Source organism: Lepisma saccharinum, chromosome 9 (assembly GCF_977018435.1).
Source record: "Lepisma saccharinum chromosome 9, izLepSacc3.1, whole genome shotgun sequence".
NCBI classification, from domain to species: domain Eukaryota; kingdom Metazoa; phylum Arthropoda; class Insecta; order Zygentoma; family Lepismatidae; genus Lepisma; species Lepisma saccharinum.
Window position 1 is genome coordinate 26,667,430 of NC_139237.1, and position 27,222 is coordinate 26,694,651.

The window sequence follows — 27,222 nt, forward strand, 5'->3', positions numbered from 1 at the left end:
GTTCTGGTACCAAAAACTGTAGTTAAGCATTTCCACTTGAGACCGTAATTGCAGCTACTACTAAATGTGTTCCATTTTTGTGGTCCCAATAGGTTTCCGAAGGAAGTAAAAAGTTCAAGGTGAGCTTTCCCGTGTCGCTGCTGCCGGGCTGATAACGCACTACGTGGAGTCTGAATGCGAACTGCTGTGTTCCCGATCGGAATCATCGGGGAAGAAAAAAAAGGGGGAGGGGAGAAAAGGAGAGAGTAGTTTTTTGTTATGGCCAATAGACGGAGACACGAAGCAGACGACGTGGAGCTATCGTCTATTGGGTTGGAGAGTTTATTTAACAAATGAACTCTATAATCGTACTCAATGGTACGTGTAATATTCACGGATGATATTTCGAGTACGTGAATATTACAAATTCCCGGGTCTTGGGGGAAGGAGAATCCACCTCTCAAAACAAAAAGGGAAAAGGCCTAAACGGCTAAGTAGCATCAATAGGCTTGACAACCAAGAACCTGAAACATGTAATCAACAACCCAAAAAAATTTAAGTAGAACAATTATATCAATAATACCAAAATACAATGAGTATGATTAGCGTACGGTATTCCAATAAAGATAAATTCGCAAAAAAAAAATCTCATGAAAAATCAGATACACAGAAATTGCTCTGAATTAAACCCCAAACTTGACAGATTAAGCAAAATATAAGGTACACAGAAAAAATACCCACACAAATTACAAGAGCAGTTCATGGAATTGTATACAAAGAATTAACCCAAAGCATATGTCCACCATACCATCACAAAGCAAAAATCAAGCACACAAAATGAGTAAAGTAATACTAATGATATATATATATATATATATATATATATATATATATATCCCTTGTAAGGAAAGATTAGCAAGGTAAAACATTACACCATACATATATGCATTCTTACTTGCACTCAGATTAAAAAATTTAGAACCTGAAAGGTTCAAGACAAACATGCATACCAAATGACATAAAACTCCATGTTGGCAATCCCGGCTCCAACATCTGAGGAGAGCAATTATAAACACAAAAGTCATCATATGCGCACAACACACAAAACGTGGTACGATGCCAAACATATAAGCGATATATAGTCAACTTATGCCGCACCATAAGCGTGCAATCTGACGAATGCGAAACAGAAGGGGGGGTGTATATGCGTAGTGATGCACAGTAGATCTAATTTGTCGTAGACGTTTAATGACATGCTGAATACCATGGTCCAAAAGGCAATGATGAGGTAAGTCTTCCTATGGCGTAACAGGAGCGCAGTAGTCTCGAGAAATATGAAACAAAAAAAGGAAAGGAATCAATCAAAGAATAAGAAAGTAGGAAATTAGAAAGAGAGATAGAAAAGTGAAGACTACTAACTACAAAAGGAGGGAAGAGAAGGAAAGTAGCATCATTGCAAGGCCGCATGCATCACAAATATGTTATTGATCAATAAATACACATACAAAATACAATAAAAAAACATATATTATATCACAATAAACTTACATATTGAATAAAAAAAACTCACTTGCATATTGATATACCAATAATATGCCTGTTTTGAGTAAAAAACATAACATGAATATAACAATTACATATCCTAGGCACGTTCGTATCTCTATAATATAACAATCTTACAATCAAAAAAAAATGTTGAGCCAGAAAAGGTTAGAGGAAAAGGGTCTAGGTGTTAGCGTTTGGATTCTGTAAAGTATGCCCAACCTGGGTAGATCCCGAATTATGGGTGGGGTTTGGACGGCTACGACACGTAGACAAGGAATGACCCCTCCGACTGCAGTAGGAACAATAAGGTCCAGAGTCCCTGTTCATTGAGGGGTAAGAAGTTGGAGGGGTACGCGCCATAAAGGCAAAGGACTGTCTCCAAGAAGCCGACTCGTTAGTTTCAATAGAAAATATTTCCTTGGCATAAGCAGTAAGATCGGCTAAGGATTGGGGGTGACCACGGAGCACAAGACATCCCATTGAAATGTGATTGAGATGGAGAAGGATGGTTTGTAAAAGCGTAAATTCGTCCCAAGGCAAAGCCAAGGCGGACGCAGAGTTGACAATATCAGATACAAAAGGATATAAATTTTCGTCTATTCGTTGAAGACGAGTTACATGCTGATTAACTAACATAAGGTATTGGTGGTTCGGAACGAGACTGTTCCATCTATTCGATTTAAGATCCTCCCAGGATATGGAGTGAGACAATGCCTCCAACCACGTAGTCTCAAGGTAATCAGACGTACGGCGGAAGGCATTATGCAAAACCCATTCGAGGGGGAAAAGGCCATTACCGATAAGGCGCTGTAGGGCTGCCATGAACAGAAAAAGTCGGGGAGGGTCCATACCATTACAAACTTGTAAGGCATCAATTGCCCTATTGAGGTTTTTCATCTTAATGGTATCCAGCGGTGAATGTGACGACACTTATGAGGCCGGGGCCTGGGGAGCACCCATAGAAACAGAGGGGGCGGAAAGTAAAGGGGGGGATGGTGTTGTGCATGATCGAGATGGCATAGCCGACGAGGGACGAACCGCCAAATCGGGAGACCTATAAAATGGAGGAAAAGTCCAAGAAGAATGAGAAGACGAAACAGGGGGGGCCGACGGCGCGGAAGCAATCGCGCCTTGAAAAGGCGGCGCTACAGGAAACGACAATGCCGTCTAGCAACTAGCATAATCTTTGATCTTTGATCTCATCTGGAGGGGCCATCAGAGGGAAAAATTTTAACCCCGATAAAAGGGCACAAGGGGAAAAAAATAACAAACAATGAAAAAGGTTGTGGGGGGTTTCTGCCACTGTACTGGTAACTGTAATGTACATCGAAAAAATTTAACCTGCTCTGCTTCCAAAACTTTGTAACGCTTGAGTTGGGGAGGACGCTGACTTGCCCGAATTGATGGTAAAACTATACTGGAAGCGTGCGGAAAATTACAATTGTCAGCCCCTACGCCCACGCAAGGGTCACAAACACAATCTGACGCGACGTTTCTATTGGGGCCTGTATTCCCAAACACAAGGCAAGTAACAGAAAGGTCACGTCAGATTCCAGTACACTTTGGAATCCAATGGAACGGGCGAAATCAAATGATTCCGTTCATTTTATTTTGTCAATAATGCTGCAAGAAATGAGAATATTATTGCTTGTCTCAAAATATATATATATATATATATATATATATATATATTTATATATATATATATATATATATCTATATATATATATATATATATATGGACAATGATGCGATAACATTCAAGACCAAAAACACTCTAGCGTAAGCAATTGGGTAACACTCTGCAAGACAACAGTTGCGTATCAATTTAATGACTTACATCTTTCTCGCTCGTCGCTAACAAGGTTAAATGCGGCGTTCCTAACATTTACTCCTGTTAAAGGAAAAACGAGGAAAGGAGGTTACCAGGAGCAAGACATATCCTGGCTTATTATGCGATAATCTAATCAACCAGAGCAAAAGATTGTTCAAAGATAACAGGGGTAAAAACTTCTATTCTAATAAGTACAATTCAACTTCCTATTAACAATCTGTTTAATTTCTGTTCTCAATAACTATTATAAAGGAGGTCCATCAGGACTCTGGTTAACAATTCAGTCTTCCAAGGAGTAATTATGATCGTAACAAGTGCATTATAAATACATATATATATATGTCTAAATACATGTACGCGTGATTATCAAAAAGGACTCAACAGCATTAAGAGTGGTAACCTCACTTACTAGCAATAGATTACAATTATTATTATTTTTTTTGTAATACAATATTTTACTGCATGGCCGTTGATGCTACCGGGTTGGTTATTTAGTGGTGCTGGATTGAAACCGGAAAAACGCGGGGTGTGTTGTACGGGCTACCCAAAATAGGGACGTAGTTATAGCAATTCAGGATAAACTCCCATTAGCTCTTCAATAACACTATTAACTATCCAAATGGTTCCTATGTCACGTAACACGCGCTCAACCAAAAATAAAAGAGAAGTGGTCGCATTCAAATACGCCCCTTTTTTTGTAAGTTTTCGTTACAACGGTAATTAGGAGTAATAATCGTGCAGTCACTCTAATTCACAGTACTCGTTATTGCAACAACAGGGGCAAGTCTAAGAACTGAGGGGGGAAGGATGACATACGTCGATCACGTGTGCAAAAAAATTCAAAAAAAGGAACAGTTCCACAAGCAAGTGGACAACGGGAGTATTTGATAGTAGTCCAATTTACCTTATATGTATTCTTTCGGAGGTCTAGTCGTAAACCAAGTACACTCAACTGTTCTGGTACCAAAAACTGTAGTTAAGCATTTCCACTTGAGACCGTAATTGCAGCTACTACTAAATGTGTTCCATTTTTGTGGTCCCAATAGGTTTCCGAAGGAAGTAAAAAGTTCAAGGTGAGCTTTCCCGTGTCGCTGCTGCCGGTCTGATAACGCACTACGTGGAGTCTGAATGCGAACTGCTGTGTTCCCGATCGGAATCATCGGGGAAGAAAAAAAAGGGGGAGGGGAGAAAAGGAGAGAGTAGTTTTTTGTTATGGCCAATAGACGGAGACACGAAGCAGACGACGTGGAGCTACCGTCTATTGGGTTGGAGAGTTTATTTAACAAATTAACTCTATAATCGTACTCAATGGTACGTGTAATATTCACGGATGAGATGTCGAGTACGTGAATATTACAAACGACCGTCTGAATGCGAATGGTGAAATACTATTCAGTTCTCATCTGTGAAGTTTTGATCACACACCGGACACACATCAGTGTTATTATAATTTCCAAGTTCATTAGTAGAATACGGAAGCCTCGATTTCGATATTTGCAAGAAGCTGCCAATTTTCCCAACCTCATCGACCATATTTTCCAGGGAACGTTATTCAGCATCTACTCCGCGGTATACATAAGGCTCATCTATTCTATCCTGCCATAACACAACAAAACCGAAACTATTCACTTCATGTAATTGGTAAGGTGTGGTGGAGGAAATTTCGGGATCCGGTTCACAACGGGAGCGCTCTTTTAGGAAAGCTTCGAAATCCGCGATGATGGTGGCCTGATGTTCAAGCAAGGCCCTGTGCATCCTGAATCGTTCTCCCTCTTTCGCTTTTGGCATCAACATTCGCACGGGTTTATTCTCACCGCAACATTTTTTTTCGACACGTTTTTCAATAGCATTTTGATGTTCGGTGTATTTTCCGTAGATCAGTTGTTTTCGATCGTCGAAAGTGGTTAAGCACCTTGTACAAACTTTGATATGGTTTGCATACTTGGTTGTTTGACTTCTGACCAACCGGGAAAGTCAACGAATGAGGCAGTAGTGATGACAATGCTCGTTGGAAACGAGAAGAAAATTTATTACGCGAACATTGTCATCATCAACATTGCTTATCCTGACGGGATGAACGACAAGCTTAATTGATGTGTAAGAATGCACATTAATGACTAACCGATGACTTCAACGTCTCGTGTCCGGTTTTCGAACTTCGATATATCAGAAATAATAACCGGGTATTTGACACTAGACATTACACTTTCAAACTGATCTACATATTTCTTGTAATGTCCAATGCGCTCCGGATTATTTAACACATGATCGAATGCAGACTCGCCAAGACGCACTAGAGAAAGCATTTATCATCATTGTTTTGGATATTCAACACGGCTTTCTTATTTTGAATGTCCGGTGAAGGGGAATGTAACCACATGCCGAGAGGTGATCGAATTGATCCAATTTCGTACGTAATTCGTGAGGGGTTCTAGAAAGATACGTGAATGTGTTTAAATGAGTGATTAATGTGTAGGACTACCGCACAATGTCCAACCTGTCCCCCTACTATCGAAATCGCCGTGTTTCGTAAGCAGTCGGTTGGAAAGTTCAGTATAGAAGTCGTCCAAATTATCGATATCCGCCACATGAAGAATCTGTTGTTTTTTTTCGTTGTGTTATAAAAATTATTCGTTACGCCATCGGGTTTCTCGTATTCAGAAAATATATCAACAAATACTCTAATGGATTTGTTTGTTAATTTACCTTTCAGAATATTTACTATAGATGTTTTCGTTTTGCTCAAGGAACTTGGAATGCCAAAGCCTGGTTCCGACGTGAAATAGAAATCCTTGAGCTGGCCGATAAATGCAGACCTAATTGGTTTATGTTCGTTTGTTAACATAACTTGCTTTGACTTGAGCGCATCAGTCGAAGGATTGTCACTTTTTCTTTCAGAACTATTTGACTAGTCGTCGCTGCTTCGGGAATTGACGATTTGAAAATCTTAACGTGCCTTTTAGGTTGTTAAGGCTAATTTTCTTTCCGCATTGACAAGATTTAGTGGGCAACAACTTCTTTCCGGTGCGCAATTACGTTGATGTCGGTCCCAACGAGAACTGTCGACAATAGCTTAACACAAATTTTTCGTGCCGGCATGATATTTCGCAGAAAATCTGCGAGATTAAAAATCAAGTAAACAATGGTGGAATTTTTGCAAGTATGTTATTTTATAGAGATTTTCCTGGGGACATCAAGTAAAACCCGATCTTGTAAAATATTCAAAAACTAAGAAACACCTTCTAAAAAGACTCTTTAAACCAGAATTAATTTCTTGAAAAAAGTTAAAGTACTATGGTCGCAAATACGATAGAATTTTCATGTATGTTATTTTTATAAGAGATTTTCCTGCGGACAACAAGTAAAATCCGATCATGTAAAAAATTCAACGTGGTCGAAAAAACTAAGAAACACCCGAAAAACCTTCTAAAAGGACTCTTTAAACTTGAAATATTTTTTTCAAAAACAAGTTAAATTACTATGGTCGCAAATATGATAGAATTTTCAGGTACGTTATTTATGTAGCATTTCTCGGGAACAATAAGTAAAATCCAATCATGTATAAAAAATCAACATCTTTATATTTTTTAAAAAAACGCAAAATGCGCCTTCGAAAATTTCAACCAACCAATTATATTTAGATTGGAGAAACCTGGAGCTATTATAATTTTTTCGAACATAAGTCAAAGACATGTTTTAGTGAATTACGCTAAGTTTGTGTTGTCGTCGTTGAAAGTCACCTAACCCATTACACTATAAAAAAAGAAAGAGAAAGTCGACGTCCTGAGAAAAGTTGACAGAAAATTCCAACATTAGAGTTTTGCTCATAGATTGCCCTCTCGTCGCCTATCAAAAATCCGCGAGAATTTTTAAAAAAACACCAGATCTTGGAAATCCGCCCCTTCCTCGTCGAAATTTTTGGTGGTCCCTCTGATTTTTTTCCAAGTCCCACCGCGTTGAAAAAATCTACAATTGCGAGACACGGCGAGAGACAGGACGAAAAGAAAAGTAGGTCAACAGGCGCGTTAAGAGTACGAAGAAACATGGTGAAAATTTGCAAGGGGTCAGAAAATATCTTAGAAAGTGTTGCCCGTGCATTTCTTCTCCTTTTAGGTTATTTAAGACCGTAAAAGGTCGTAAAATCAAAAGTAGGTCAAAGGGTGTTTCCAGCTCCTACCATTTCACATACTACAAAATTAGGTCAAAGTATGTCTACGTTTTCTAACTCGTGAAAGAAAGCGAATAGATCAAGTTATATCCCATAAGACCGTAAAAGTTCAAAAAAAATCGTAGACAAAAACAATCCTTGTAGGTTTACTTAGCCCGTAAAAGGTCATAAAAAAATTATAGATGCATTTTGACCAAGAAAATGGAAAACGACCAAAAAGATGACGCAGAAAAAGTCAAAATATACTACTGATCTGTTTGTCCCTGAAAGCATGGGTAAAACGGATCACTAACGGTGCAATATTGATCAGTGTAATAATAAATATAATAACGTAAAAGGACTCCATAACATAATAATCAAGCAAGTGCTGGATTAAAGTGGTAGGACCTAACATATGCCACACACAAATTGTTCTCTCTCAACAGGATTTACACAGCGCAAGTGATACAATTTTCCGCAGGACTGACACTGAATCCAGTTACCAATTGCTATCGGTGGCCGCATTGGCTCAGTCGATAACGCGTCTGACTACCATGCTAAAGGTCCCGGGTTCGATCCCCGGCCGGTTCAAATCCGGGAACTTTTGTAACGGTGGAAGCGGCCCCGGCGCCCACCAAGCGTCGAATAACATGGGTACCTGGGGGAAACCCAGGGGGGTAAAGGCGGTCAGGGGCGTGATGCTGATCCACTCACGACCGGATCAAGAAAGTGTGGGGCGTTACCCCCACACCCCCTATACGCCTTCATGGCGTGGTACTATGCACAGGGGAGTACTTTACTTTTTTACTTGCCTTCGGAATTTCCTGCTTTCTTCTTAGCTTTGGATGTAGATATCATTGTTGCGTTTTGTTTTGTAGCTATATATTACTGCAATGTGAATGTGTTGTGGCCAAGTGACGTGCAATGGTGGTGGGCTTGCTGCCTCTCTCCACGCTTTGTTGAAAATCCTCGAACAAAAACTTAGTAATTGTATTGGTATGATGTTGGTGTATCCACTTCGTTGCATACTGGTTATAATATGATATCGGTTGTTTTAAAGAAACGACATCAAGATGTTTCAATGTTTGGTTGGTTTGAGAATGAAGCAATAACAATTCAATGTTATTCTCTTCGTATACATCTGCAATTTGAAGGCGTCGCGTTAGAAAAGATACTGTAAAATAACACTACCTTAAATGCTCTAAAAGAGGAAGATCCGTTTTGACCCATTTTGGGTGATCCGTAATGCTCCAATTTGCTTACTTTTCAAATATTCAAATGAAAAAGAACAATTTGAGTTAGCCATACCAAATAATAACACAATACAAGGACACATCCTACCTTTTTACATGTGAAATAATGGAATACTTGCACCACTACATTGTAAAACGAAATGTTACAAAATGTCGCAGAACTTTTACAATTTCTACTTTTTTCGAAAAGTCTTTAACAACATGCTTAGCAACAATCCCTTCTCACAAACGTGCGCAAACTCCCAGAGTGAAAAAAGGTAGTTCGCGTGTAAGAAGAAAGATGACAGCGTGATATGCTGTTTTTTTGTACTTTTTTAACTGCAACAGTATTTGAGTTAAGTTCCGATAACCTTTTATTCATCCGAAATTCTCTGGTCTACTGTACTTTTAAAAGTAGATAACATTTTGTATGCCATCTCTTGTTTTAGCTGTCCAACGCTTAAGATGGCATCTTATTTCAATTTTGAATTGACAGTTATGGTTATGTTGCAACAAGCTATGAAATGCATGGTAGATCTAGAAGATCCGGGCAGTACATCCAAATGATCCAGTACTGGATGATTGAATAAAAAATATCAAGAGTTATGAAGAAACGAGAAAGCCAATAACAGAGTTCAAATATTTTGTGCAACAATTTCTTACTTGCAAAAATCTATAGCTCTGATATAACGGTTCTTCTCATCTAAAATATCGTTTTTTAAAATGGCAAATTTGATTTTAGATTAAATTTCAGCTATTTGCATTTGAAATAGTAAAACGAAACATGCAAGATTGTAACGACCCTGCGTGGTCATCACATTTAGCTATCCTGCGTGATAGCCATATTCTTTAATATATAATTATTAATGCTTGAGAAATGCCCTGCGAGGCTTACGCTTTTGATTTATCTTTTATCTAATTTTGAGTGCATTGTTGTTAAGCATGAAGCATATATTGTTATGGCACACACGTTTTGGTTAAAGAAAGCATGCTAAATACCCTGCGTGGTTTACGCATTCAGTTATCTTTTGTGCAGTAATTGTTGTTTAATTTGTAACTTGCATTGTTGAATCTCTTTATCTTGCAATTTCTTTAATGTAACGTGTTCAGTTTAGCACACAAGTGTTAAGTTTATATCGCCACATGCTAGTGGTTTTTACAATGCTAAACTTGATATTTTATAACGCACGAGTTGCATCTCGTGAATTGAAAGGAGTTTGCAACGCTGCAGCCGGCTTAGTTCCGATCTTCTCCACCCGCCTCAGTGCTGCCACCAAACAGTATATAAACAAAGCAGCGAGGCCTGGAGCTCAGTCGACTGCCAGATGCCGACTGCGAAAGACCTGGTTCCCAGATCTAGTCTGGAAGTTTCCCCTACCAGGATCCAATAGCTTCCTTGAGAAGGAAGGAGGAGAAAAGAAAAGCAGTTTTCCTACCTACCTGGTCTGCCCCATAAGAGCTTGATGTGCTACCCTTGGGTCGTGGCGGCCCAAGCCCAAGTCTCCTGGGTGCTTCCAGACCTACCCTTTGTACCTTGCCGTCTCTTGCTACTGACTGAACATGCCAAGGGACCGAACCGTTCCCTTGTCGTAGCTGGATTGACTTTGCGGCGTCCTTTCACACCAACACCTTTGTGAAACCGCGGGCCCCTTGGTCCGTCCCTCGCTATTGACGCTTTCGCATGTTGTCCCCAGACGGCGTGGCACGTGACGGCTACCCAGGTTCCTATTGGTTACCTGTACTAGTTGGTTCCCCCCTAAATTAGATAAGAATACTAATACTGCCCAGGTACCTCACTGAGGAGGATTTAAGAGCGTATGTGCTAAACTGGTTATTTACATGCGTGTATAAATATAAATAAACTTTTACAAGTTGACCTTTGACTTTCCATACTAAACCCCGCAAGCCCTGAGATACTTTGAGTCCATGTCTTCGGCTGGCTACAAGCTAGCATATATGAGTACACTTTTGCACCGCTCCGTGGTGTAGTGTGCAGTGCTCCGGCGCGCGGACGTTGCAAAAGTTTTTGGCGCCCAACGTGGGGCCCGATTTGCTAAAACACAGGGCTCGACTTGTAAAACGTGGGGTCAGATTAGTTACGTGGTGAAGCCGTATGTGGACTAGAAGTGGCTCACTGGTTGTGGTGCAAGAGTTAGTGACAGTGTTCGTCCATTGAATTCACGAAGGTAGTGAAGTGTTTTCGGAGAAACCATACAGAATTCACGAAGGTAAAGTGTTGTGACATATACGATTGTGACAAAATGGAAAAAGAAACGTCCGGAATGAGTCTACGGAGCAGAGGGAGAAAAACCATGGAAGGTGAGACTGGGTTCGCATGCTGTGATGATTCTGGAGCCGAGATGGAGTCCTTCCAATGTTTCCAGTGTCTCAAGAATTTCCATTTGAGATGTGAGGGGCAAGAAGAGACCTCAGAGACTGATGCAGAGGCTAGGTGTAAAACATGCTTATCAGCACCCTTGGTAGCGTCCCTGCTTGAACCAAGTCTTCCAAGTAAGACCCAATCCGACCATTGGCTGCTGGAGTGGTTAATGAAAGATAAAGAGGAACGTAAGAAAGAAGAGGAAGAGCGTAGACAGATTGATGAAAAGCAAAGGAAAAGGGAAACTGCTCAAATAGAGAAAACTCGTAAGAAAGAGTTGATAGAGCTGAGACAGGTGGTCGAATCCATGGAGGAGAGGAGACTCCTTGAGAAGGAAGAGGAGACAGCCCGTATTAAAGAGGAGAAAGCAGAAGAAGAAGCTAAAAGGGCAAGAGAGAAAGCAGAAGAAGAAGCTAAAATAACAAGGACTAGGGAAAGCACCAAAAGCAAGAAAAGAAGAATTAGGGTAAAAAGAAACGCTCTTCAATTAGAAGAAGGTGACTTGGTTCTTGTCAGGAATCACAAGTTAAGTTCCCGAAAGAATAGGACTATCGCCAAATTGTTTGAGGTATACATTGGCCCCTATGTCGCCTCGGATGTTTGAAGCAACACTGCCCTGCTGTTGAACCCAACGACCAAGAACCCAGTCGACCGAGTGAATTTTGACAACCTTCGTCTCTTCAGGTGTTCCCCCGAACGGAGAAGACAAATAGTGAATGAAGAAAAGACTTAGTGATTGAAGAGTAAAAGAGATATAGACTCTGGTTTACCAAAAATTTTTCTGAAAATTTAAACTTTTTAATTTTCCTCAAAATTTTTGCCCGAGAGAGGGGCATATGTAACGACCCTGCGTGGTCATCACATTTAGCTATCCTGCGTGATAGCCATATTCTTTAATATATAATTATTAATGCTTGAGAAATGCCTTGCGAGGCTTACGCTTTTGATTTATCTTTTATCTAATTTTGAGTGCATTGTTGTTAAGCATGAAGCATATATTGTTATGGCACACACGTTTTGGTTAAAGAAAGCATGCTAAATACCCTGCGTGGTTTACGCATTCAGTTATCTTTTGTGCAGTAATTGTTGTTTAATTTGTAACTTGCATTGTTGAATATCTTTATCTTGCAATTTCTTTAATGTAACGTGTTCAGTTTAGCACACAAGTGTTAAGTTTATATCGCCACATGCTAGTGGTTTTTACAATGCTAAACTTGATATTTTATAACGCACGAGTTGCATCTCGTGAATTGAAAGGAGTTTGCAACGCTGCAGCCGGCTTAGTTCCGATCTTCTCCACCCGCCTCAGTGCTGCCACCAAACAGTATATAAACAAAGCAGCGAGGCCTGGAGCTCAGTCGACTGCCAGATGCCGACTGCGAAAGACCTGGTTCCCAGATCTAGTCTGGAAGTTTCCCCTACCAGGATCCAATAGCTTCCTTGAGAAGGAAGGAGGAGAAAAGAAAAGCAGTTTTCCTACCTACCTGGTCTGCCCCATAAGAGCTTGATGTGCTACCCTTGGGTCGTGGCGGCCCAAGCCCAAGTCTCCTGGGTGCTTCCAGACCTACCCTTTGTACCTTGCCGTCTCTTGCTACTGACTGAACATGCCAAGGGACCGAACCGTTCCCTTGTCGTAGCTGGATTGACTTTGCGGCGTCCTTTCACACCAACACCTTTGTGAAACCGCGGGCCCCTTGGTCCGTCCCTCGCTATTGACGCTTTCGCATGTTGTCCCCAGACGGCGTGGCACGTGACGGCTACCCAGGTTCCTATTGGTTACCTGTACTAGTTGGTTCCCCCCTAAATTAGATAAGAATACTAATACTGCCCAGGTACCTCACTGAGGAGGATTTAAGAGCGTATGTGCTAAACTGGTTATTTACATGCGTGTATAAATATAAATAAACTTTTACAAGTTGACCTTTGACTTTCCATACTAAACCCCGCAAGCCCTGAGATACTTTGAGTCCATGTCTTCGGCTGGCTACAAGCTAGCATATATGGGTACACTTTTGCACCGCTCCGTGGTGTAGTGTGCAGTGCTCCGGCGCGCGGACGTTGCAAAAGTTTTTGGCGCCCAACGTGGGGCCCGATTTGCAAAAACACAGGGCTCGACTTGTAAAACGTGGGGTCAGATTAGTTACGTGGTGAAGCCGTATGTGGACTAGAAGTGGCTCACTGGTTGTAGTGCAAGAGTTAGTGACAGTGTTGGTCCATTGAATTCACGAAGGTAGTGAAGTGTTTTCGGAGAAACCATACAGAATTCACGAAGGTAAAGTGTTGTGACATATACGATTGTGACAAAATGGAAAAAGAAACGTCCGGAATGAGTCTACGGAGCAGAGGGAGAAAAACCATGGAAGGTGAGACTGGGTTCGCATGCTGTGATGATTCTGGAGCCGAGATGGAGTCCTTCCAATGTTTCCAGTGTCTCAAGAATTTCCATTTGAGATGTGAGGGGCAAGAAGAGACCTCAGAGACTGATGCAGAGGCTAGGTGTAAAACATGCTTATCAGCACCCTTGGTAGCGTCCCTGCTTGAACCAAGTCTTCCAAGTAAGACCCAATCCGACCATTGGCTGCTGGAGTGGTTAATGAAAGATAAAGAGGAACGTAAGAAAGAAGAGGAAGAGCGTAGACAGATTGATGAAAAGCAAAGGAAAAGGGAAACTGCTCAATTAGAGAAAACTCGTAAGAAAGAGTTGATAGAGCTGAGACAGGTGGTCGAATCCATGGAGGAGAGGAGACTCCTTGAGAAGGAAGAGGAGACAGCCCGTATTAAAGAGGAGAAAGCAGAAGAAGAAGCTAAAAGGGCAAGAGAGAAAGCAGAAGAAGAAGCTAAAATGGCAAGGACTAGGGAAAGCACCAAAAGCAAGAAAAGAAGAATTAGGGTAAAAAGAAACGCTCTTCAATTAGAAGAAGGTGACTTGGTTCTTGTCAGGAATCACAAGTTAAGTTCCCGAAAGAATAGGACTATCGCCAAATTGTTTGAGGTATACATTGGCCCCTATGTCGCCTCGGATGTTCGAAGCAACACTGCCCTGCTGTTGAACCCAACGACCAAGAACCCAGTCGACCGAGTGAATTTTGACAACCTTCGTCTCTTCAGGTGTTCCCCCGAACGGAGAAGACAAATAGTGAATGAAGAAAATACTTAGTGATTGAAGAGTAAAAGAGATATAGACTCTGGTTTACCAAAAATTTTTCTGAAAATTTAAACTTTTTAATTTTCCTCAAAATTTTTGCCCGAGAGAGGGGCATATGTAACGACCCTGCGTGGTCATCACATTTAGCTATCCTGCGTGATAGCCATATTCTTTAATATATAATTATTAATGCTTGAGAAATGCCCTGCGAGGCTTACGCTTTTGATTTATCTTTTATCTAATTTTGAGTGCATTGTTGTTAAGCATGAAGCATATATTGTTATGGCACACACGTTTTGGTTAAAGAAAGCATGCTAAATACCCTGCGTGGTTTACGCATTCAGTTATCTTTTGTGCAGTAATTGTTGTTTAATTTGTAACTTGCATTGTTGAATATCTTTATCTTGCAATTTCTTTAATGTAACGTGTTCAGTTTAGCACACAAGTGTTAAGTTTATATCGCCACATGCTAGTGGTTTTTACAATGCTAAACTTGATATTTTATAACGCACGAGTTGCATCTCGTGAATTGAAAGGAGTTTGCAACGCTGCAGCCGGCTTAGTTCCGATCTTCTCCACCCGCCTCAGTGCTGCCACCAAACAGTATATAAACAAAGCAGCGAGGCCTGGAGCTCAGTCGACTGCCAGATGCCGACTGCGAAAGACCTGGTTCCCAGATCTAGTCTGGAAGTTTCCCCTACCAGGATCCAATAGCTTCCTTGAGAAGGAAGGAGGAGAAAAGAAAAGCAGTTTTCCTACCTACCTGGTCTGCCCCATAAGAGCTTGATGTGCTACCCTTGGGTCGTGGCGGCCCAAGCCCAAGTCTCCTGGGTGCTTCCAGACCTACCCTTTGTACCTTGCCGTCTCTTGCTACTGACTGAACATGCCAAGGGACCGAACCGTTCCCTTGTCGTAGCTGGATTGACTTTGCGGCGTCCTTTCACACCAACACCTTTGTGAAACCGCGGGCCCCTTGGTCCGTCCCTCGCTATTGACGCTTTCGCATGTTGTCCCCAGACGGCGTGGCACGTGACGGCTACCCAGGTTCCTATTGGTTACCTGTACTAGTTGGTTCCCCCCTAAATTAGATAAGAATACTAATACTGCCCAGGTACCTCACTGAGGAGGATTTAAGAGCGTATGTGCTAAACTGGTTATTTACATGCGTGTATAAATATAAATAAACTTTTACAAGTTGACCTTTGACTTTCCATACTAAACCCCGCAAGCCCTGAGATACTTTGAGTCCATGTCTTCGGCTGGCTACAAGCTAGCATATATGGGTACACTTTTGCACCGCTCCGTGGTGTAGTGTGCAGTGCTCCGGCGCGCGGACGTTGCAAGATGTAACACGGAGCTTGCAATATACTACAAACACTTTTCTACCCCATTATGTCTATGATTTTTTAGCTGTGTTATTCATATAATTGGTTGGAACTGTCTGCAAAGGTCAAATACAAGGGTTGGATAAAAAGTAATGGCAACACTGCTGTCCCGTGAAAGGGGCGAGTCACAGCGCCACAACCGTTTCTTGGTTGATAAAGGAATGTCAGACGAGGAAGTATAGTGAGTGGGGTGCGATTGTATGTTATTCAGTCAAAAACAGCAGTGCTCTGAAGCAGTTGACGAGAGTGCAAGCGCCCTAACAATATGTTTAGGCAAGAAGAACAACGTCTCTTAGGCAGACGGTCAACGCAGCCTACTACTGCACCTTCTTGCAACACCACCTTCGTGAAAAGAAGAAAGCGACGGCACGTTCTGGCACGGTGTCCCATCATCCTGCTTGACAATGCAAAGTGTCACACTGCGAACACTGTGACGGCGCTCCTGCATAACTGGTAGTGGGAGGTACTGGAACATCCGCCGTATTCACCGGTATGAGACCGTGTGATTACGACCTTTTTGCCAAAATGAAGGAACCACTGGGCGGGAAGCATTACGACACGCGCGAAGCCATCATACGTGCTATAGGGCGGTCACTGCGGGACATCGACAGAGATGGACGCGCTGACGGTGTACAACGCCTTCCATACGTGTGGCAGAAGGTCGTAGAGATGGGGGGCGATTACATTGAAGGAATGTAACACGTGCTCCTCTGCCAATACAGTCAAGTAGCAATTATTCCAGTGTTGCCATTACTTTCTATCCAACCCTTGTATTTCCTGAAATCATAGAACTACGAGGCGAGTTTCAAAAGAATGGGCAAATTTATTGAGAAAAAATTACTGACAACAGTTATCGAGTCTAACTTGATAACATTAATTGTTTTATTGGCGACCCAGCAATATCATTTTTCGGTAGTCAAGTTTTGGTTTTCGTGTGCTTTTGGGCTTGTTTGAATGGCTGTACAATTGCACAATCCCGCCAGTTGGGAAGAATAGTCTGCTATTCGATGTCTTAATGCCAAAAGTCATAATGCCTCCAGAATTCACCAATGATTTTCAGAAGAAGTGGTCTGAATGTGGTGTTCGCACCCACCAAAGACGAAAATGTTCAAGCAAACATTATTTGCACGAACTGGGATGTGGTGGATTTCATGGTCGTGGGGGAAAACAATAACAATGCATAACGCTTGTAGGGATTACAATTTTTTTAACAATTGTCAGACAACAATTCAATATTATTATTATTATTATTATTATTATTAATTTTACGCTTTGATATGGAGTGTCCGAACTGCCTTTTCTTTCGAGTTATACAGGAGAAACTAAGTGGCTCCACTTTCCGTGGCTGATAAGCTTCCCAGCAAGAGCTCCAGTCTATTTACAATGTTGCTCTCATTTATCAAATAATAAATATGATGGAACATTCAAACATTTCCGTTTCCAGTTTATACTTTTATTCCTATTGCACAATTGTTGATCCGTTACATTTCAGGGTTGAAACCAAAGGACACAGGAACGTACATGTTGAACTTGTGAACATTAAGCAGACTTCATACAGATCGGAATCACTGGTCGAATTCAAGGACATGTTCGGTATGTAGCCTTACTTCTTTTGTTCCCGTTAGTAGCAATTATTGAACATATTAACAAATTAGATTTAATATGTTGAACGAAGTAGTGGTTTGAACAGGTAGATAATATTATTTTTTTTAAATACGATGTTATTACGAAACTGTATTTTCAAATACGAAACAACACGTTGATATTCTGGTTATGAAGCTGTAAAGGCAACCTTGCATGTGAAAATTCTAAAGTTGTGGTACACTATCAGTTAAGTTACATACAGAAAATATGACAAAGCGGTAGTGTCCATAAGTAATGAGAAATTCTAGTATTACCATCTTAGCATCTATATGTATATTTCGTATGCTTAATAACTATTTTGCAAATAATTGAACAGTAAATATTTTTCTTGGAGGAAAAAATTTGGGTAATTTTAAGATTCGCAGAATTTCTACTTCGTAAGTTAAATAAAATATATTTGTATGTGGATTTATGTACTTTCTCTCTCTCTCTCTCTCTCTCTCTTTCTTTCTCTCTCTCTCTCTCTCTATCTCTCTCTCTCATTTTTTTTCTCTTTCTATATTTTTGCCACTAATTCAGTATTTCATGTGTATATATGTATGAAGTCCATATTAATATTAGTAATTGTAATGCAATGAATGTATGCAATAATGTGTTATACCAAGATAGAATTAAGTGGCTCATAAATCTACATAGACTGAGCTATCGAAAGTAGGCATAATACACACTTTAACCAATGCAAATTGCTTTCAATAGCTGTCAGAATTCAAGAAGAATTAGGTATAGCAAATTATTCTGATCCTTCCACTTGGCATCGGTATGTTTCCAACTATCGAAATAACTATCCCAAAATTTGTCCTTGTTCTCTTTGTCGAAGGTACCTAAATTTGAAATTCAAGTTCTGAAATGGATGTATTCATAAAACAATTCCTCGTGCATTGTGCAAAGTTAAATATACGTATGTCTGAATAGAAACATTTACATAGATATTAGAAATAAGTTTTTTCTTCAATTTGCAAGTTTTATTTGCTTTAGCAATGTTTCAACGAAGGGGTGAATAACACTAAAGTTTGGGGTTGCATAATTTGCATAAAGATTCCTATAAATACATAAATATTTCTGATTGTCAGGTGTAGATAGTAGAAGACTGACACCTCCATTTGATAAATTGTTAGTGGGATATAAGTGTGATTTCGATGTACCAATTTCCATGCTTGTACACAATTACCCTTTCCATTAATATTTAATGTTTTGTATTTCCTTTACAACACACTCCCTCATCAATAAAAGTGAAAAAGTTCAAAAACATAAATATTTTTTTCAAAGTACCTTGGACAAGATGGCGCCGAAGCCTGATGCACGCGCATTTAGTGCTCCGAAATTTCAACTGTTTTCCGGTTGCTTGGGTGCTGTTGTGCTTGTTTTACTTGTGATGTGGACTCGAAGTACTGAAAGAGAAGAAATGCTGGACAACTGCAAGTGTGTGGAGGACTGGTCGCTTAGTTACAGGCGATTTTCTTTCTCGGCCATGAGCTCGGATCGAAGTCTCGTGTTTACAGCTTCTGGAAGCCGCAAGAACAACGCTTCCCGTTCCCGCCAGCCGCGTGGCTCGACCCAGCACTGCCTCTTGGTTGCGGCGTTCTCCCTCCTGCTGGCAGGCGACATTCATGTGAACCCTGGTCCCCAGGCGGTTTCCCGTGAACAATGTGGTTTCCGTATATACTACCAAAATGTGCAAAGTCTAACCAAAAAGTTATCGACTTTGGAAATGTTCTGTAGTGAATTTCACGAATACGACGTGATTGGTTTCAGTTAAGTGTGGTTTAATGAAACGATCGGCGATAGTGAAATACCCCTGAAGGATTTTCAGGTATTCCGCAACCATAGAGGTTCACGTGGAGGCGGAGTAATGTTACTGCTAAACAACAAGTGGCCCTGCATCAGACGTCTGGATCTGGAAATGTCATGCGAATTAATATGGACTCAGGTAAATATAGGCTCACAAAAAACTTTTAATCAGCTGTTTATATAGACCCCCAAAATCTTGAACTGCAACCTTGTCAGCATTATTCGATTCTGTACTGAATGATATGAAGGAAACGGACATCATTCTTATGGGCGATTTCAACCTTCACATAAAATGGTCATCGTCGAACTCTGGCCTCTGCACAGACAATGATGACAGGTGGTTTTTTGATCATTATATCAAAGCGATTTTACTTCATCAGTTTGTAGACTTCCCTACAAGACGCACAGAAACTCTCGACCTGTTGCTGTCTTCGTACACAAAGGTCAAGGCCACTCCCGGTGAGCAATTCATCGCCTCGGACCACACCCCCATCCATGCCGAAAACCGAGTCCCTGGAAAAGCCCCCAGGCCCTCCCCCTCCTCCAGACCTGTCTACAACTGGAAAAGAGTCAACTGGGAGCAGCTTTCTCTTGTCACCAGCCTTGTACCGTGGACAATGATGGACCCCCTCCCAGCGGAAGAAGCATTGAATTTCCTCGTGGACTGTGTGCAAGCCATAATTAAAGATCACGTGCCCCTAAGGAAAACAAAAACATCCCGATTCCCATCGTGTTATAGTGAAGAGACAAAAATTACGCTAAAGAACAAAAAGAATGCGTGGATCCTGTGGAAACAAGTCCCAAATGTTCATACACGGAACACTTTTACTCAATTAAGAAAACATACCAAAAACTTAATGCAAAGAGACTATAATAATTACATTCAAACTGTGACAGAAAGTGCTGCTAAAAACCCCAAAATGTTCTGGAAGCTAATTAGCTCACGCCGATAACACGACCGTATTCCCGTTCAAGTCTCCTGGAACGGTAAGTCTGCTACAAAGAAGGAGCGCACATCACTTTTTAACTCGTATTTTCACAGCAACTTTACAAATAATACCGCAACTGCACTGCCTGAAGTCAAGCCCATCACTCCTTACACACTCTCTCAAATCTCAACTAACTGCAATGAAGTCCACGAACTATTAAAATTTCTTTCATGTTCTAAAGCTAACGCTCCTAATGATATCAATGGCATATTTCTACAACAATTAGCCCATATTCTATCCAAAGCAATCAGCATAATCTTTTACAAATGTTTTTCCGAGGGTGTATTTCCTCTTGCATGGAAGCAAGCAAATATAGTTCCTATACTGAAACACGGAAACAAAACTCACGTTACTTCTTATCGTCCAATTTCCTTACTTCCTGCACTTCCACTACTAGCCGAAAAAATAATTTCCAATCTTATCCTTGCGCATGCTACTCCTTTCCTCTCTCCCACTCAACACGGTTTTCTCCCTCATGCTTCATGTGACACAAACCTTGCTTGTTTGCTCACCAACGCTGTTAACTTCCTGAGTGCCAAGCAAGACATGGATGTTGTTTACTTAGATTTTTCTAAAGCGTTTTACTCTGTCCCTCATACAAAACTCATCCATAAACTTTCAAACAGATTCAACATACACGGACCTCTTCTTAAATTACTCTCATCTTACTTGCACAATAGAAAGCAAAGGGTTATCATATCTGGTTGCTCTTCGTCATGGCTCCCTGTAGTTTCCGGTGTGTGCCTCAAGGAAGTTCTCTAGGGCCCCTGTGTTTCACTCTTTTCATGGACGATGTTCATGAATATATTTCTCCAGAATGCTCAATTTTATTGTATGCTGAAGACTGTAAGTTATTTAGAAACATCGCTTCAGTTGAAGACACTTGTTCCTTGCAAGACAATCCCACACACATTGAACGCTGGTGCCAAGACTGGAATCTGAAAATAAATCCCGAAAAGTCCGTTTTTATGAGGTTTACCCTCAAATCCAATTTTACAGCACCATCCTATAGATTATGCAACAAAATCATCCCGTTCGTACAACAGCACAAAGATCTTGGAGTCATTTTCGACAGCAAACTCACTTTCATCCACCACATAGATTACATAACTTCGAGAGCCATGAAAACTCTTGGGCTAATTTACAGATTTGCAGATATAACACATGTTTCTGCCCTTGAAACCTACTTCACATCGTGCGTCGTACCTATTCTTGAATATGGTTCCTGTATTTGGTCAATGGCCTGTGATAGCAATATAAAGAGAACAAACAAAGTGGTAAATTTCTATATCAGAATAGTCAAATATAGATGCCCAGCCCTTGCAAACTTTTCCAAACATGAAATTCTATCCACTCTTCAAAATCATGATCCGTCCCTTCGCCGTCAAGTTTCAGATCTAACATTTCTTCTCGAAATCATGAATGGACAACTTTTCACTAACGAACTCTTGCCACATCTTCACATCCGGATCCCATGTACCAACAGCAAATGCAACAACTTCTTTTACACAAAAGCCTCAAGGCTATCCCTAGAACAAAGGTCATTTCTCTATAGGCTACAAACAAGGTACAATACACTAGTTGATCCTCCAGGCTTCCATCTATCTAAGCAGGCTTTCAGAAATGCGTGCATCAAGCAGCTGAAGAGAAATTAATATTTGTTATACCCTTGTTATTGTTTTATTATTATTGTTTAATTTTTATTATTTTTATTGTATTATTCTTGTTACATATGTGTGCGTGCTTCTCATTTGTTAATTTCTATTTTTCTTGCTGTTGATATCCTGATATAAAATGGATTTTCTCTGTATTCAGGATTTCTCAAAAAAATAAATAAATAAACAAATAAATAAATAAATAAATAAACATTTTGTGAATCTAAGGTGAATGTAGTACCAGAATTTCAAGTCACATTCTTGAATAATTTCTTTCAAATTAGGTGAATGTATTCACTGGTACTACATTCACCTTAGATTCACAAAAATTGGAGCAGATTATCTGATTGAATTATGTCTTTTAAATGGTTGGTATAATAGGGGAAGGTATTGATGTACGTAATATTTGAAATATCGGAAGCATATAGTTAAATCATGTACAAACTATATCAGGGGTTATGAAGCAACTAAGAAACAATCCAACTTGCTTTCTTTTACTGAATTTCTTAGTTGTATATTCTCAAGCTGTTTACATTGTATACGGCATAGTAAAATCTTACATTTTTAGATGATTGTTTAGAGTAGTGTCTTCCCTGAAATTCTGTTATTGTCTATATTAATTTGAAATGTTATATGAAAATACACGAACGTGATGGCTTCACTTTAATAATAAAGTGTGTTTAGTTTTCTGATAGCTATGATTGAATTCTTTCAGAATCTAAACAGACTCAGACGAAATATATTTCTGCCTTCATGGGAAATGATAATCAAATATACTACAGTAAAAATGTGCTACGATTTAGAGTTAAAGGTTTCTATTTGAGTTGTAGCCACGCAAAAGGTCCAGAATAAAACGATATGCGGTCATTCGGCTTTCAAGGATTGTGCATTCCATAATGAGTTTTCAAAATATGTAGGAACTACAATTAACAAATATGAAAATATTATTCATGCCTTTAAAATGTGTCACTTGATATGCCCCTCTCTGTCTTTCTTTCTATCTCTCTCGCTCTCTTACTCCCTCTCTCTCATTCACCTCCGGAGCAATGTTGTATTAATTATTATACTAATAAATATACATGCTTCTCACTCTATAAATCACAACAGAGTTGCTCCACACTTATCCTTGTCTCGAGCAGAGCGTCATTTTTTAATGCAATCTTCCTCAATTCTCAAGCCTTGTAAGTTTATATACTTGTACACATAACAACAAGATTGCAGTACCAATTGAAGGGATTAGAATATGTAACAAATGCCAGCCTATTTATAGAGGAACTTTGTGCAATTTTTAAATTATTACAATATAGGTCAAATAACTGCAATTAGTGATTGTGAGAAGATTTTGTATAGGAAGGATTAAAAAGAAGTGTTTCGATGATTTAAATTTCAGTGAACGACTGAGAGCACAAGAGGATAATAATATACAATCTGAAAATTAACATTATTCATATTTTACTCACTGTCTGTGACGTTACGATGTGCTCCTTAATAGGCCTATGTTCATTAAATCAGAATATTCTAAGTATCTTAATAAAGTAAGTATCTAAAGAGTTATCTTGAATATGTTGAAGAAAAGTATGCAAAATTTTAAATACGGTCCTGAACTCTAAGATACCATTGCAGTTATATTGTAACATATATGTGCACACACACACAAGTAGTGGGAAAGTATATAGGATAAACCCGAGAAAGTATGAACCCCCCTCAAGCAGATTTGCTTACACTTAAAACTTGCTCAACATGCCCATATGAGCTTTTTGCTCAAGTGTGGAACCCTGCCTAATCCAAGATTTTTGTAAAAATGCCCTCAAATATTTCCTGAGAAAGTATGAACCCCCATCAAGCAGATTTGCTTACACTTAAAACTTGCTCAACATGCCCATATGAGCTTTTTGCTCAAGTGTGGAACCCTGCCTAATCCAAGATTTTTGTAAAAATGCTCTTCGGAAAGTATGAACCCCCCTCAAGCAGATTTGGCCATACTTAAAACAATGCCAAGTTCCCATATGATTTTATTGTTTATAGTGTGTTTTTTTCTGTCAAAATCCCAGGAATCTTGAATTGATATAAAGGTCATAGGTACTTGGTCTTAGAACCTAGTGGAGTGTGGTGCATGGTTTATATTGCCTTGTAATCGGGAGGCTCGGGTTTGAATCCTGGTAAAATGTAAAGCCTCCCCTGATGGCAAAATGTTAATATTGTTGCTTTGTAAGCAAAAGGCTCGGGTTTGAGTCCTCATAAAATATATAAGATTGAAATACATGTTGCAAAATAATATCTCCACACGTGAGATTTTGAGAATAATTATTGCTAGTTGATAGCTCCCAGATCTGAAAACCTGGTAAAAAGTGTTGTTCAACAGAGCAAAATTATTTTATATTGGGGATCACCCGCTCAGCCATACAATAGGGGAAAAGCGGGCAAACATAATTAATTGCTTGCATGTTTTGCCGGCACGCAAGAGATATAATCTACACAGCTAGAAGGGAACATTAATGATTTTTCTGTGCGATTCACTGAAGAGGCCATTAATCTTTCTGTGCGACATGTAAAAGTGTAACAAAGATTATTGAGATAAAAATACATATTTTCTGGCATAGTGGCAATAAACTGCTTTTCATGCTGAAAGCAATTCTATTCTGATAATATGAGCCTAGGCAAAGACTTAGAAAATATTATGGCAGTTCAAAATCCAATTTTGTCTGTATTAAGGTCTCAGAACCCAGTAAAATGTGGGCATATTCCATATTGAGAAGTGTTAATATTGTTGCATTGTAATCAGGGGCTTTGGGTTCGAGTCCTGATATAAGATTGAAATACATACAACAAAATAATATGCCCACACATAAGATATTCACTGCTAGCTGATAATACAGTTGAGGTTTGTGTGTTGTACAACAGCATAATAAGAGCAAATATCTTCTAGAATTGCTCCGTGACCCTCTCATTTCTTACATCATAAACATATGATTTTTCACCTATGATAATAACACTACATATGGTGTCATCAGGTAATGCCTCATGGAATTCACAGATAATTTTAATGTTTGTCCTGTCATTCACCACAACTTGTTTCCTTTTTGAAGTGTTAATTACAAACATGGGTCTCTGTGCCTTGAATTCATCTGGTGTGTAATACATGTCAGTACTGCCAGTAGTGACCCGTTTGAAGGATGTAAATGCCTCATATAATTTAAGGAAATCATTCTTGGACATGTCTAAATTGTAATTTTCTCTGGGAAAGACCTCATTTCTGCCATTTTTAAGATATATGTTCTTGATGTTGCAGTTATCAAATCTACTTGAATTTTTTTCCTGATTGTTGTGTCTTCCAGTCTGAAACAATACCACTAAAAAATCAGGCATGTCATATTGTATGCTGGAGAATGAATTTGTAGCATCAAACTCATAATAAGAACCAGATGCGGGCTTCTGTACGCATTGATATGTATAAAATTGTAGAAGAATCTGTGGATTTTTTACTATATCTGCTTTGTGTTTAAGAGCATAACTGGCCTCATATTCAACAACCGGGATTCTTAACTCCATAGTCTGAATAATGCACTTGCCTTCATCAGGTAGGGTATTGGGCAGAGCTTCCCCTGTAGAGTTTAATGTGCTGTACCTCATCAAAGCATTATTATCATTGGCAGCTCTTCTAAATGTAATTCTTAAACCACCCTTCCACATAATATCTTTGTAATCTGAGAAGAATCCTGGCAATAGGCGCATAGGGAACAATACTGTGTGGCTTTTAGATATAATTTTATCACCAGCCTCAAATCCACCTATTTTGTAGTAAGAAGCCTCGGTTTTGGATAATTTTAGAGTGGCCAAAGCTGTGGAGGTAATGCCGGGATAATCCACTCTGTTTATAACAACACCATGCTTTCTGATCTCAATTTCAGAGAACAGATGCGGCACAAAATTATCCACCAATCTTATATTTGAATTTGCCGGATAATCTGTTCCATCGAGCTTTACAACATCAAATTTGATGTATAGATCTGCTCTGTGGGGGTGTATAAAGCCATCCCCTACATCAAGATCAACCTCAATTTCTGTGTTGGGTTGATTTAAATTTGCAAATGTCCACCTGTTTGGGGGGAATGATTGTAGCTCATAACTCTCAATATTTTCCATTGTATGTATTTTTATTTAAATGTTAATCTCTATGATTGCAGTTGTTGTGGCTCCAGCAAAATCAACTAATTCTTCTTTTTCATTAGTGACCATCAATTCAATAAAATCTATTCTATTATGGCACACAGGAAAATATAATGTTGGGGATGGATTGTAGATGATGGGCTCCATAAATTCAGAATTAGGTTTAAATGTTGCAATGATGCCAGTTTGTTTGTGAGTGCCTATGCCATTTGATTTGGTGATCATACCCTCAGCCACATTACAGTGAATATTCAGAGTCTCTATGGCTAAGAATTTAGGTATATTAATAGCAGTGTGTTTGATGGCCGCTTCAAGTTTTGTGTTGTTCTCAAAGCCTAGCAGCTCTCCTATAGTACCCAGATCCACTGTTTCTGTAGCAGATACAATCTCTACTCTGTGAGTGACAGAATTTTGAGTTAATACTATACCTCTGGGTAATTGAGCATTTAGAGTGGACAGAGTATACTGCCCTGGAGTGATGACAATTTTTTGATCCCCAACTGCAATTTTGTTGTTGTGGTGTGTAATATTAGGGATCAAGTACATGCCATAAAATGCTCTGAGAGCTATTGTTTTGGGATACACTATGTCATCATGCAATTTGAGTTTCAATATTGAATTTTGGCTGGTGAGATGGAATACCCCCATGATGTTTTAAATACCACAAGGCCTTTTGAAAATTTTCAATTGATGGTTTATTTATTTGAGACATATATCTGAGAACAGATAAACACAAATGTCCACAATTAACATGTTTGAAGTTTTGAACACGGGCATTATTGTAATAAAGATTAGCTGATTATAGATATTTTACTAAATTTTCAGGTGGAACACCTCCAAATGAATCAAACACAAATGCCTCATTGTTTAAATATTTAAGATAACAAATCCAGTGAGTGCCCTGATTTTTGTACTTATCCAAATTAACAATGCCACACTCTTTGTCGAGTGCTTGTTCTGGTAAAGAATCAGACATGTACACACCTCTAAAATTTTTGATGCCCAGTGGCTTGATTAAAGCTTCAATATCTTGGTTTGTAAGCGGCTCTTGTTTTTTTTAAACTTATTCATGGCTCTCTTAACACCTTTGCCTTTTTTCTCCATGGCCAGGTTATGGCGCTTCAATTCATCTAATTCTGCCCTATTCTTCTTGGCATCTATTACTGTTTTTGCTATGGCAGCTGATCCCCCAGCCAAGTTCCCACAGCCCCGAGAGCAGCTAAGATGGCAGGGATGGTAAATATAAATCCCCCCACATGTGATTTTTTTCTTGATTGCTGTAATTTTTTTAATTGGGGGGTACTAAGCAACAATTTCATACCATGTCCCTTT

The 27,222-nt window shown here is 39.6% G+C and overlaps 1 long non-coding RNA gene across 1 annotated transcript in view; it reads left to right on the forward strand.

The window, feature by feature from the left end:
• LOC145992598 (uncharacterized) overlaps positions 1 to 27,222 on the forward strand; it is an 861,113-nt gene that overhangs the window by 758,380 nt on the left and 75,511 nt on the right. The window contains exon 4 of the long non-coding RNA XR_014442180.1: positions 17,140 to 17,240. This is a non-coding gene — a long non-coding RNA (uncharacterized LOC145992598). The remainder of the gene's footprint in view (positions 1 to 17,139; positions 17,241 to 27,222) is intronic.